Genomic DNA, 12,425 nt, shown 5'->3' on the forward strand with positions numbered 1-12,425 from the left:
CTCCCCCCTTCCTTCCTTCCTTCCTTCCTTCCTTCCTTCCTTCCTCCTCCCTCCCTTCCTTCCTCCCCCCTTCCTTCTTTCCTCTCTTCCCCTTTCCTTCCTTTACTCTCCCTCCCTCCCTCCCTCCCCTTCCTTCCTTCCTTCCTCCCTCCTTCCCTCCCTCCCTCCCCTTCCTCCTCCTGCCTCTCTCCCTCCCCACTACCTTCCTTCCTTCCTTCCTTCCTTCCTTCCTTCCCTCCTCCCCTTCCCCCCCTTCTTAAGGGAGCTGCCATTGCTAGTGGTGCTGGTGGAGAAGTGGGGGAGCCAATGAGAGGAAATGTCCAGTAGTCCGGATGGGACTCAGGAGAAGACACAAGCGCTCTGGGTAGGCTTCTAGGCATCTTCATGAAGCATTGGGGCTGAAGACACTTCTGCAGAAGAGAGAGAAAGGGGACAGAAAAAGATGCCAAGTGGTGGTCCAGAGTCAGGAAGAGGGTGATGCTCTCTGTCAGTATGCGGGTTGGGGGGACATGGCTGCTGCAGGCTCCTGGGACCATGGGTTCCCAAGGAGGGCCTGTAACAACCCTGCACAAAGGGGAAGAAGGAGACACGAGCACAGCTCGCTCATAAATTCAGCCATGGCCTTGGCGCACTGCCTCAGATGGGCCCTGGGGGGGGGGGGGGGCTCTGGGTGTTGAAATGGGGCGGGGGGGGGGGGGGCGCGGCGAGGGGCGGGGGTAGGAAGGGATGAGGGCACACAGAAGTGGGAGTGAGGAAAGCCAGACAAGCACAGACCTCCTTGGTCCCTGGTCTACCGGGTGCAGCTTGTTGGAATGCATGGTCTGCTCTGCTGGGGGCTGGGCTGAGTCAGAAAGTCTGCAGCTGGTTCCCCAGAGGCGCTGCTTTGAACTGCAGAGTCTCCTGGGCCCCAGACCCCCATCGGGATCTGCATTTCAGTGAGAGCCTCAGGAGATTTATGGGCACGTAAGATTGCTTTGGTTTAGACCATTCATCTTAAAAGATGATGGTGAAAACAGAGAGGCTGGAGAGAAGACAGAGGAGAAGGGAAACAAAAGAAAGTGCCATTTTTTTAAAAAAAAGATTCATTTATTAGCACAACAAATATGAATAAACCATCTATGTGTGTGGAGACGGCACTGATCAAGACAGCCAGGTCTGTGATTACGTGAACTGTTTTCCAGGGGTGGCAGGAGGCCACACACAAATATCCGAAAGAAAAAATGTCATGAGGAATAAAGCAAGGGGTGAGGGGGCGCACCTGGGAGACTCTGTCTGTTAAGTGTTCAACTCTTGGTCTCAGCTCAGGTCATGATCTCAGGATTCATGAGTTCGAGCCCCACGTCAGGCTCTGTGCTGACAGTGCAGAGCCTGCTTGGGATTCCCCCCCACCCTCTCTCTCTCTCTCTCTCTGCCCCTCCCCCCACTCACTCTCTCAAAAATAAATAAACTTTAAAAAAAGAATAAAGCAAGACAATGGGATGTACTTGGGGGGGGGGTACTGCAGCGGGTGTCGGCAGTGACAGTTGAGCCAAGACCCAAAACACAAGGAGTTAGTCATGGAAAGATCTAGACAAGAACTTTCCAGAGAGGGGTGACCGCATGTGCAGAAAGCCCTGGGACAGAGGGAGCTGAGCTTGCTAAGACTGAAGGAAAATGGGCAGGAGACTTGCATGGACACACAGATCGTCACCGGAGACACGGAGAGACCCTCAGCGTCACTCGCCATCAGGGGAATACAAATCAAAACCACAGTGAGATGCCACCTCACACTGGTCAGGATGACCAGTATCGAAAACACCAGAAGTGACAAGTGCCAGTGAGGACGTGAAGCAGATGGAACCCTCGTGCACTGTTGGTGGGAATGAGAATCAGTGGAGCCTCTGTGGAAAACAGCATGGAGGTTCCCCAAAATACTAAACATAGAGCTACCCTATGGTCCAGCCTTCCCACGTTGGGGTATATACCCAAACAGTTGAGTCAAGACCTCCAAGAGATATCTACACTCCCAAGCTCACTGCAATATTATTCACAATAGACAAGATACGGGAGCAATTCCAATGTCCATCGACACATGAATAGATAAAGAAAACGTGGTGTGTGTATATATATGCACAATGAAACATCATTTAGCCTTAAAAAAGTAAATCTTGCCACTTACAACAGCCCAAATGGATCTGGAGGCCATTATGCTAACATTTCCCTTAATAATCCAGACAAAGACAAACACCATACGATCTCATTTATATGTGGAATCTAGAATAGTCAAACGTATAGAAGCAGAGGGTAAAATCGTGGTTGCCAGGGGCTGGGGGAGGGAGCAATGGAGATGTTGTTCGATGGGTATGAAGTCTCAGTTATGCAAGGGGAATAAGTTCTAGAAATCTGCTGTACAGCACTGTGTCCATAGTCAGCAAGATGGTATTGTGCACTTTAAAATACAGTAAAGGACAGATCTCATGTTCAGCGTTCTTACAAAATAAAAAGGTACAGGTGAAAGGAAGATTTTGCGTGATGGAGACGTTTAGCACCTTGATGGTGGTCATGGCGCCATGCGTGTTTGCATACGTCCCAACACGTCAAGATGGTTCAATGGTTTGTGTATCAGTGACGCTTCAGGACACGTGTTTAAAAGTCATCACCTGCAGGCAGGCCGGTGGAATTGGAGCACGGAAAGGGGCTGGGTGGGTAGTTGGGGATGAGCTTGGGTGGAGACGCAGGACCTCCTGGTTTCCGGATGATGAGTGTGGATCTTGGTCCAAGACTGGGTCGCTGGGACACAGTGCCAACTGTGACTGAGGTCTTGAAGAGACTCTGGCCGTGGTGGGAGGGATCACTGAGATCCTGGGATGAAAGTTTGCTGCAAGCAGGAAGAAAAACTTTCTGGAAAGGTGATTAGGAATTTCATGGCCTCTCAGTAAACTGGTAATCGTCCCCCCTTTCCAAAGCAATCACTGAGGAAATTAAGCCCCCCCCCCACACAAAAAAAGAAAGACAGTGGGGAGAGAGATGGAATACAGATAGGGTTTTGGTGGGGAGGGCACTTGGCAGATCTGGTGTGGAGAAGCCTGGAGGGCCGGCAGGGGATTTGCCTGGGAAGAGGCCATAGATCACAGTAGCAGAATATTTATGCTGTGTTTCCACCTCTCTCCAGCTCTGTGCTAAATTCTTCACATTTAACTCCACCTCATGCTCTGAGAGGGGCTTTTATTGCCTCCACACAGGTAATGCATAAAAATCCAGCTCTCTAACGCTGCTGATCAGCCGTGCAGGTAACAAGCCAGCTAGCTACCTGGCATCGTTCAGCAAATATTTGACACGGATAGAATTGCTTGGTTATGGTCAGGCCGTGGCCAGCCTAAGTATTCAGAGCCAGTGAAGGTAAGTTTGGGGAGAAAGGGGTGGTTGGGGGAGGTGCCCGTGGAGAAAAAGAAGTCTGTAAGGTGTCTTCCCAGCAGGGACTGTCTGGGAACACATGCCCACCGAGGAGAAATCCCTACACTTGACCCTCAGAGTTCGCTGACCAGTCCTTTTGTGTCTTTTAACAACTTTGGAGGGCCTGCCTCACCCTTGGGAAGGACCGGAGGGACCCTCAAGTCCCTCTGTTGAAAATCACTCTCCATGTGATATGTGGAATTCCACCCCCAGCCTCCAGACAGGTGTTCTGTCTCAGCAGCAAGCACTCTTGGGAGAGGAAGTGGTTAAGACTCTAACACCTTTGTCTGATATGTCATTTACAAATATCTTTTCCCATTTCTTGGTTGCCTTTTAGTTTTGTTGATTGTTTCCTTTGCAGTGCAGAAGCTTTTTATCTTCATGATGTCCCAACTCACCAAACTTCACACCTGGAAAACAAATAACCCAGTGAAGAAATGGGCAGAAAGCATGAATAGACACTTCTCTAAAGAAGACATCCCGATGGCCAACAGGCACATGAAAAGATGCTCAACGTCACTCCTCATCAGGGAAATACAAATCAAAACCACACTGAGACACCACCTCACGCTGGTCAGAGTGGCTAAAATGAACAAATCAGGAGACGATAGATGCTGGCGAGGTTGTGGAGAAACAGGAACCCTCCTGCACTGTTGGTGGGAATGCAAATTGGTGCAGCCACTCTGGAAGACAGTGTGGAGGTTCCTCAAAATATTAAAAATAGATCTACCCTATGACCCAGCAATAGCACTGTTATGAATTTACCCAAAGGATACAGGAGTGTTGATGCATAGGGGCACTTGTACCCCAATGTTTATAGCAGCACTTTCAACAATAGCCAACTTATGGAAAGAGCCTAAATGTCCATCACCTGATGAATGGGTAAAGAAATTGTGGTTTATATACACAATGGAATACTACGTGGCAATGAGAAAGAATGAAACATGGCCTTTTGTAGCAATGTGGATGGAACTGGAGAGTGTTATGCTAAGTGAAATAAGTCCTACAGAGAAAGACAGATACCATATGTTTTCACTCTTATGTGGATCCTGAGAAACTTAACAGAAGACCATGGGGGAAGAGAAGGGGGGAAAAAAGTTACAGAGAGGAAGGGAGGCAAACCATAAGAGACTCTTAAATACTGAGAACAAACTGAGGTTTGGTGGGGGGTTGGGAGGGAGGGGAGGGTGGGTGATGGGCATTGAGGAGGGCACCTGTTGGGATGAGTACTGGATGTTGTATGGAAACCAATCTGACAATAAATTTCATACTAAAAAAAATAAAATAAAACTACTTTTGTTTTAGATATAAAAAAAAAACACTCTAATGCTTCAGTGTAAACAATTTTTTTCCAGTTGTAAGGGTGGCAGCCAGAGGAGCATGGCCCCGCAAAGTGGTAACCAAAGATCATTCTCATCTAATGGATTGCTCTTCCAGGGTGAGTCCCATGGACAGTCATAAGAAGCTAGACCCTGAGGTGATTTTCTGATGTCCAACTGCCAGCCTCAGCTCATACTTCCTGGCTCCCCATGGTATCTGGTCAGTACAGAGACACAGGATCGGGGTAGTCCCTGCTACAGATTGTACATCCAAGAGGGGCCCAGCCTAGATTCAGACTTGGGTGTATCTGGATTCTAAGCTCATGATCTCCTCAACCCCACATGGCATTTTCCTGGGGATCTGTCTTTGCATCCAGCAGCACTGAGGGCAGGTGTTTTGACTGCTGGCCTTTGGGGCTGTACTGTCCCCTCTAGGACATGCCCTGCCACTCACTGCCCCCAAGTGGTCATTGGCCCTTGTCTTCTCCCCAACCAACACTCCAGAATAAGGACCCTATTTATTTAGCAGGCAAGTATACCATAAACACTAATTCCTGCTACGTTTTTAAGCAGCACTGGGGGCACCAGGTGGAGGACACGTGGACCACACCGCGGCAGACATTACGGTGCAATCGAACTCCGCATCAGACTCACAAGCCTCACAGAAGATGGGGCTTCAAGGGCAGGGGAGGGATAAATGTAGAAACAACCACAAAGCTCCCAGGGGGTACATTAGTGCCACCCCAACGTGCACTGCTTTGGCACATGGACTATTTTGAGCTAAGGGCCATTGAGATCCAGCAGAAAAGAGAAAAGACCTAAGAGTAGGAAGCATTTTTTGTTTTGTAAGGGAAATTTCATTCATGAAGGAAATTCACATTTGTGGTGATGTCTCCTTCTCCTTCACCTGGAAGAGGAGGACCCTTCCCAACTCTTATCCCTGGAGAAGGCAGGCCTTGCATCTGCTTAACAAACCCTGCTGCACAACCCATCTATGACATACCTGTCCTGGTGACCTTCCCATGGCTTGACTCCCAGCCTAGAAGCCCCAAACTCCTTTTCCTTTGAAGGCTGGAGTTCTAGCCACCACTCGAGTTACTCTTTGCCAGGTGCTCCTGCTGGTGCACACAGGGTTCACGTGTTCATGCACTTGTTTTCCTCCTGTGGATTTCTCTTCACCCCATCTCATTTGCAGGGCCCAGTAGGACAGCGTGAGATGGGCAGAGGGAAAGATCCCTGCCCTTCGCCCCCTGGTGTGCAATCCCAGGTCCCTCCTTCTCATCCCCATCAAGGCTTCCTCACTGTAGGGTGGAGCGATCTGTCTGTCTGATTTCTCCAAGATGAAGTGGCCACACTACCTACCCATGTCACTAATGTGTGCTGATTTCCAAGCAAGATGCCTTGCAGACAATCTCCTTGACTTCTCCTGGTAGTCCCATGAGGTGGAAATTATTTGCCCCATGTGAGAGAAGGAGAGACAGAGAATCCAAATGATTAAGTGACCTGCCCAAGGTCCCTGAGAATGGCACCAAGCCAGTAACATCCTCTTCGTCCACCTCCAAAGCAACTTGTCCACGTTCACAGCTTGAATATGGCCAAGCAGAGATGCCTCATGGATATTTGAGCCCTTGGTGTTCTGCAGTCCCTCCAGTCTCACCATGAACAACCACCCCTGGGACACTCACAGGGCCAGCCCTGTGGGCCGTGAAACCCCTGTGCAAGATGTGCCCAGGCACTGTCTGCCCCAAGTGCACAGTTCTGTCTTCACCCTGCAGTCCCCTTCCCACACCGTGGCAGCCCCAGTGCCCCTGCGTGCAATGTTCTTTCTCCTCTGGCAGAGGAATTGGAGGTTTAAATGAGCTTTAATTTGTGACTGCACACGTTTCAATGACATATTTCCAAATCAGATGTTTCATCTACTCCGTTTATCCTAAATTCCATGACTCTATTTCAGAGCCTAACAGTCCTCCGCTTGGGAAATTGACACATCCAAATGGACTATTTGGATAGAAGCTTCCTTCTGACCAAGTGCAGCCAAAGCACCCGGCAAATGGAAAATGCAAACATATGGCAGAAGGGGAACAGCAGATTTACAGCCACATTATGAGCTCTGTGACAAATGGGGCTCTTGCAGGGGCACAAAACTCTTATTGTCTTCGTTCATGGTGGATGGCCTTTGGGGCAGAATAATAATAACTGTTCCTGAGAATTTCAGTTCAAGTGAACTCCTAAATAAAACAGCAGTGCTCAAAAATGTTAAATTGTGGCATTTCTTCTTAGATAGTCTTGTTTTATTAATTTTTTTCTTAAGCGCTGCATTAGTATGCATGGCAAAAATTAAAAGCCTGACGTAGTGTTGGTTGAAGGAAAACCCAATTCCATTAAAAATAGCATCAGAGGAAGGACAGGTGGGAGAGAAATCAGTAGGAAATGCCGCATGCTGTGGATATCACACCCACACACACCAGGGAATTGCCCTCTGGTTGCTGGCATCCTTGGATACCTGAGAAATTGAGGAAAGAACACGAATGTGATAGAGGAATAATTTCAGAATCTAAAGATAACGTTCCACAGGAAGGTGCCTCCTTCAGAGCCTCCTGCTTGAGGTTAGAGGTCAGTTCAGAATACGGAGGCTTCTTTGCAGTCAGAGCACATGTCACCAAGATTGGGGTGAAAGCTGGTGGAAGGAATGCCAGGAGAACACACCAGGGGATGCCAGGGTGATGGCATTTAGTCAGGGTTCTGTAGAGAAACAAAGGCAGTAGGGTGTCTCTACCATACCTGCATCTGTATATCTATAAATATATCTCCATCCACCAGGTTAGGGAATCCTTGTCTTTTGAGGAGTTTGGATTTTGGTGTCACATCAATTTCCCCTGATTGTTATCAACTGTAGAACATGTATCTATCTATCTATCTATCTATCTATATCTATTTTACCTATCTACCTATCATCTATCTATCCATCCATCCCTCCATCTATTATTCATCCATATTATCTATCTATCTATCTATCATCTATCTATCCTTCCATCCCTCCATCCATTATCCATCCATATTATCTATCTATCTATCTATCTATCTTCCATCCATGTTATCTATCTATCTATCTAATCTAGCTAATCTATCTATCTATCCATCTATTATCCATTCATATTATCTATCTATCTATCTATCTACCATCTATCTATCCATCCCTCCATCTATTATCCATCCTTATTATCTATCTATCTATCTTCTATCCATGTTATCTATCTATCTAACTTCCATGCATTCTATCTATCTATCATCCATCCATCCATCCATCCATCCATCCATATATCCATCCATCTAATCAGTCAATCTATCTATCTGTCTGTCAAGAGAGATTTATTTTAAGGATTGGCACATAAGACTGTGGGGGCCAGCAAGTCCAAAATCTGCAGGGCAGGTGGGCAGGTGGGGATCCATGGAAGAGTTGATGATGCCATCTTGAGTCTGAAATCTGCAGTCTGGAGGCAGAATTCCTTCCTCCATGGGAAACCCCAGCCTTTTTCTCTTCAGGCCTTCAACTGATGTATGAGGCCCACCCATGTATGAAGGATGATCAGCTTTACTCAAAGGCTACAGATTTAAATTTTAATCACATCTAAAAAAAAAAAATATATACCTTCACAGCAACATCTGGACTGGTGTTCGATGAAAAACTGGATATCACAGCCCAGTCAGGTTGGCACATGAAATTAACCATCACAGAGTCTCAGGACTCCAGTGGAGTGTCCCTTCCTGGGCACAAGAGACATGCATGAGGCCAGTGGTCACCTCTTATGTCACTTTGGCCCATCATGGGAAGATAGGGCACTTGCCAGCAATTCTAAAATGGGCAACAAGAGAGGGGACTTGCTGTGGCTCAGCCATTGGGCACAACCTCCATGATGGTAAGGAATCCACTAGTGTGGCTCCTTCTCATCTATCACGTTTTCACCAGCAAAATTATCAATGCAGGCTGTAAAGGATGAGGGGATGTTCCAAGTCAACCATTATCATGGTCAACAGTGCCATCTTCACAGCTGCACTGTCCCTGGTACTTCACCAGGTTGGAGACTCTCTGTGTTTTAAAGAACTTGGATTTTGGTGGCACTTCAATCATTTTGATTGCTACCAACTGTTAATTTATAAATTCCCCAAGAACAAGCATCTCTGTTCTTGGCATCTTAATTACTGGGCTGGTCAAAGTTGCAGCTAATTAGGAATTTGAGAGAAATTTCATGGATCCATTGGCTGGCACCCAAGTAGTGTCTGTGGCTCAGACATTTGCTTGGTTTACAAGTTGGGGTCTTATGTTCCAGCTGCCTAAACAGCGCTAGATGTGGCTTAGTAAGTGGAAGAATTCTCCGGTTCCAGTTCACTGCCAATCAGTTTTCTTGGAAAGAACTCTGTTTCTGAATGCCGTGAGTGCCCCATGAAAGGCTGAATTTCTTGCCCTTGCCTGAGCCTCTGAGGAGGTGTAGTCCGTGTGTTTGGGTTTCTCTGCCCACTAGTGCTGCAGAACATGGCCTTACGTGTGTTTCCAGGGGCCTCTGTGTGTGGAAGCCTCCAAGAACTCCCAGTGGAGAGTTGGATCCCGGTACAAGGAGTGTTCCTCCTGGAAGCTGGAAGTTGGAGGAGAGAGAGTGGGAGCAGAGAGTGGAAAATCACAGAAGCCCCTTTCTTGCAAGGCCGGCTCACAGATGGGCTTCAGGGAGGAACCGCTGTCATGGAAACATCACAAGCTGACCTTGTGAACACACGTGCACACAACTTCACTGTTTTTACTCATCCTCTCTTGCTGGCTGGTGCAGCTGGAGTGTGTGTGAAGATACTCAGAATGGTGTTCACAAGACAGACTTGATTGCAACCAGAAAACTGTATACTCTGGCCCCTTTCTCCCAACACTTCAGGTCACGTTTGATCAGGTAGAATTCATGAAAATGTGTCTCCTCTTTTCTTGAGTTCTATAAACACTCGCTTTGATCTCCAGGAACCATTTACAATGACAATTTTGAACTATATGATGTTTTTAAAACTCTTAAATCCTTAGGGGCTCCTGGGTGGCTCAGTTGGTTAAGCGTCCGACTCTTGATTTTGGCTCAAGTCGCCGTCGAATGGTTCGTGAGCCTGAGCCCTGCACCATCAGCCCAAAACCTGCTTGGGATTCTTCTCTCTCTGCCCCTCCCCGTCTCTCAAAATAAATAAATAAACATTTGAAAACTTAAAAGTGCTTAATAGAGCACATGAGATACAAGTAACTTCAGACAAAAGACCCCCTGGCCTGTCCTGCCCCCAGGCCCGTCTAGTTGTGCCCCAACAGTTGAGGCTGCAAGACCACCAGGCCAGGATGCTTCTCAAAGGTACCCAAAGGCAAGGGGATGGCAGAGATTTAAAATTCATAAATCGCAGGCTTGGAGCCTGTGTGTCCCAGACCTCCTAACTTTGTTCCGTGAAAATAGACTGTCAACATGAAGACGGTTATCACAGGCCACCACGGCGACCCGAGAGTCAATCTCTGCAAAGGCACCCCACTGGGAAATAGCTCCAAGCTAATCCTTTATGCATGATAGAGCTGGCAGGGTCATCTTGGATATCATAGGCACAGGTCTGTGACAAAGAGCTTTTCCAAGATCTATGGGAAACGGTCCTTTGCAAGTTAATTTTGAACAAGGAAGAACCACAAGGTCAAAATTATGTGCCATGGGCTTATTATAGGAAAGAAAGAATATTTGATCTGAAATTATCTGTATCTTCCTTATTCTATTCTGAAGCACTTAAAATTTTTTAAAACTTTCAAAATTATGGGTTCAGAATCATGAGCAAGCATGGACCTTGAAGTCACAGTGCATAAGAACATCTTCAGCAGCGTATAACTGCATGTGTGCATGAATGTGTGAGAGTGTGTGTGCATGTGTGTATGTGTATGTTATGTGTGTGTACACGTGTACGTGGAGATATGCCTGTACGCAGGTAGGGGACTTCTCAGAAAGTAGATGAGCATTGACAGTGATGTCACGTAAGCATCACAGGTGGAGAACGTGTAAGTCTCATGCTTCAGAGTGTGTCCCTCCTTGACATAGAAACAGATCTTCCCATGGGGAGCGGAGCGGAGAAGCTAGGACTGGTCTCCCTGAGCTCATCTGCAATCAGGACAATGGGATGTGAGGCAGCTCCTCACTTTGTTTACTTTTTCCTTTTTTTAAATATTTATTTTTGAGAGAGAGACGGAGACAGAGTGTGAGCAGGGAAGGGGCAGAGAGAGAGGGAGACACAATCCAAAGCAGGCTCCAGGCTCGGAGCTGTCAGCACAGAGCCCAACAAGAGGCTTGAACCCACAAGCTGTGAGATCACGACCTGAGCCGAAGTCAGATGCTTCACCGACTGAGCCACTCAGGTGCCCCGTCTCACTCTGAAACAAGGAAGGATGTTCTGGAGCTCACAACACATGTAGGTGGCTCTCAGACTCTTACTTAGATCTTGTGCTCAGCTAGTGACAAAAACCTGCAATTTGAAATTTGAGATTTCAACGTGAAACTCCTTGGGAGTATATTCTCATAGTGGATTTTATCAAACACTCAAGTGCCCCAGGAGCTTCTGAGCCTGCGCTTAGGACACGTCCTTGCCTATGAAAGGGGTCTGAAAATATTGGTGCCGTTTAATTGGGTTGCATGAAAGGGATTCAAAGAAAGGACTAAATCATAGGCAGGGGGCAGACGTGTGAACAACCAGCCGCGGAGCCAGCTGAGAATGCTTTCATCCCGCCTGCGTTGTTGACCCATCATGAGGTGAGAGATAACCTGTGTTTTCCCTTTTATAAGACAAGAAGAATGTGTTGATTTCAATGAGGAATTAATATGGTCTAATGCTGAGGAGAGGACGAGCCAAGGTAAGATCAGAATGTTACTACATACACTGGCTCAGCATCAGACCACGCTCAAGTCCTCAGGACAAGGCCTGAACTTCTCTATTCCAATTGGACAGATGGCTGCTTCCTTGTGTGGCGGATACAATCAGCACCATCACCGCTGGGAGCTGTAGTTTGGGCTCGCTTGTCAAGGACACGAACACGAAACAGAATCATGACCATTGTATTTTTGTTTTTTTTCCTATGGCTTTTCATTATTCCCAAAGTGACTACAGGGATTAAGTTCTAAAAGCTTTTTAAAAGGACAGAAGGCCAAGACCAACAGGAAATGGTTTTGGCCTCAAAGCCATTTTCAGAGTGGAGTTATTATCGATCAGAAAGAAACGTATAATAGAAACCGTTTTTCCGCTATTACTATAATGTTAGCTACTGGGAATGCAATTGTACTTATATATGGAGATGTGTTTTTTATTTTAGAAAATGCTCATAATTCTCTTGCATGCAATCTGGTTGGAATTGGATTGTATGCTTCTATTTGACCACAAGCAAGGCGAGGCCCAAGGATGGTCTGGGGAGACACAACTCGACAAGGACCCACAGCAGGAGTCCTCAACCATATTCACAGTGGTTGTCTGATTTTACCAAAAACACTTTCTTAGCTGCTGCCCTTGGAGCTGTAATTATAAGGGAAATACAGTAAGCACATTCTAATATGCACAATGCCACATCTGCTCTGTAGTTTAACCAGTGCATTTCCAGAAACATCGCCGTAATTAAAGGCATAAATCCATCCAGTCACC

Source organism: Herpailurus yagouaroundi, unplaced genomic scaffold (assembly GCF_014898765.1).
Source record: "Herpailurus yagouaroundi ecotype Mexico unplaced genomic scaffold, PumYag 77, whole genome shotgun sequence".
Taxonomy (NCBI): Eukaryota; Metazoa; Chordata; class Mammalia; order Carnivora; family Felidae; genus Herpailurus; species Herpailurus yagouaroundi.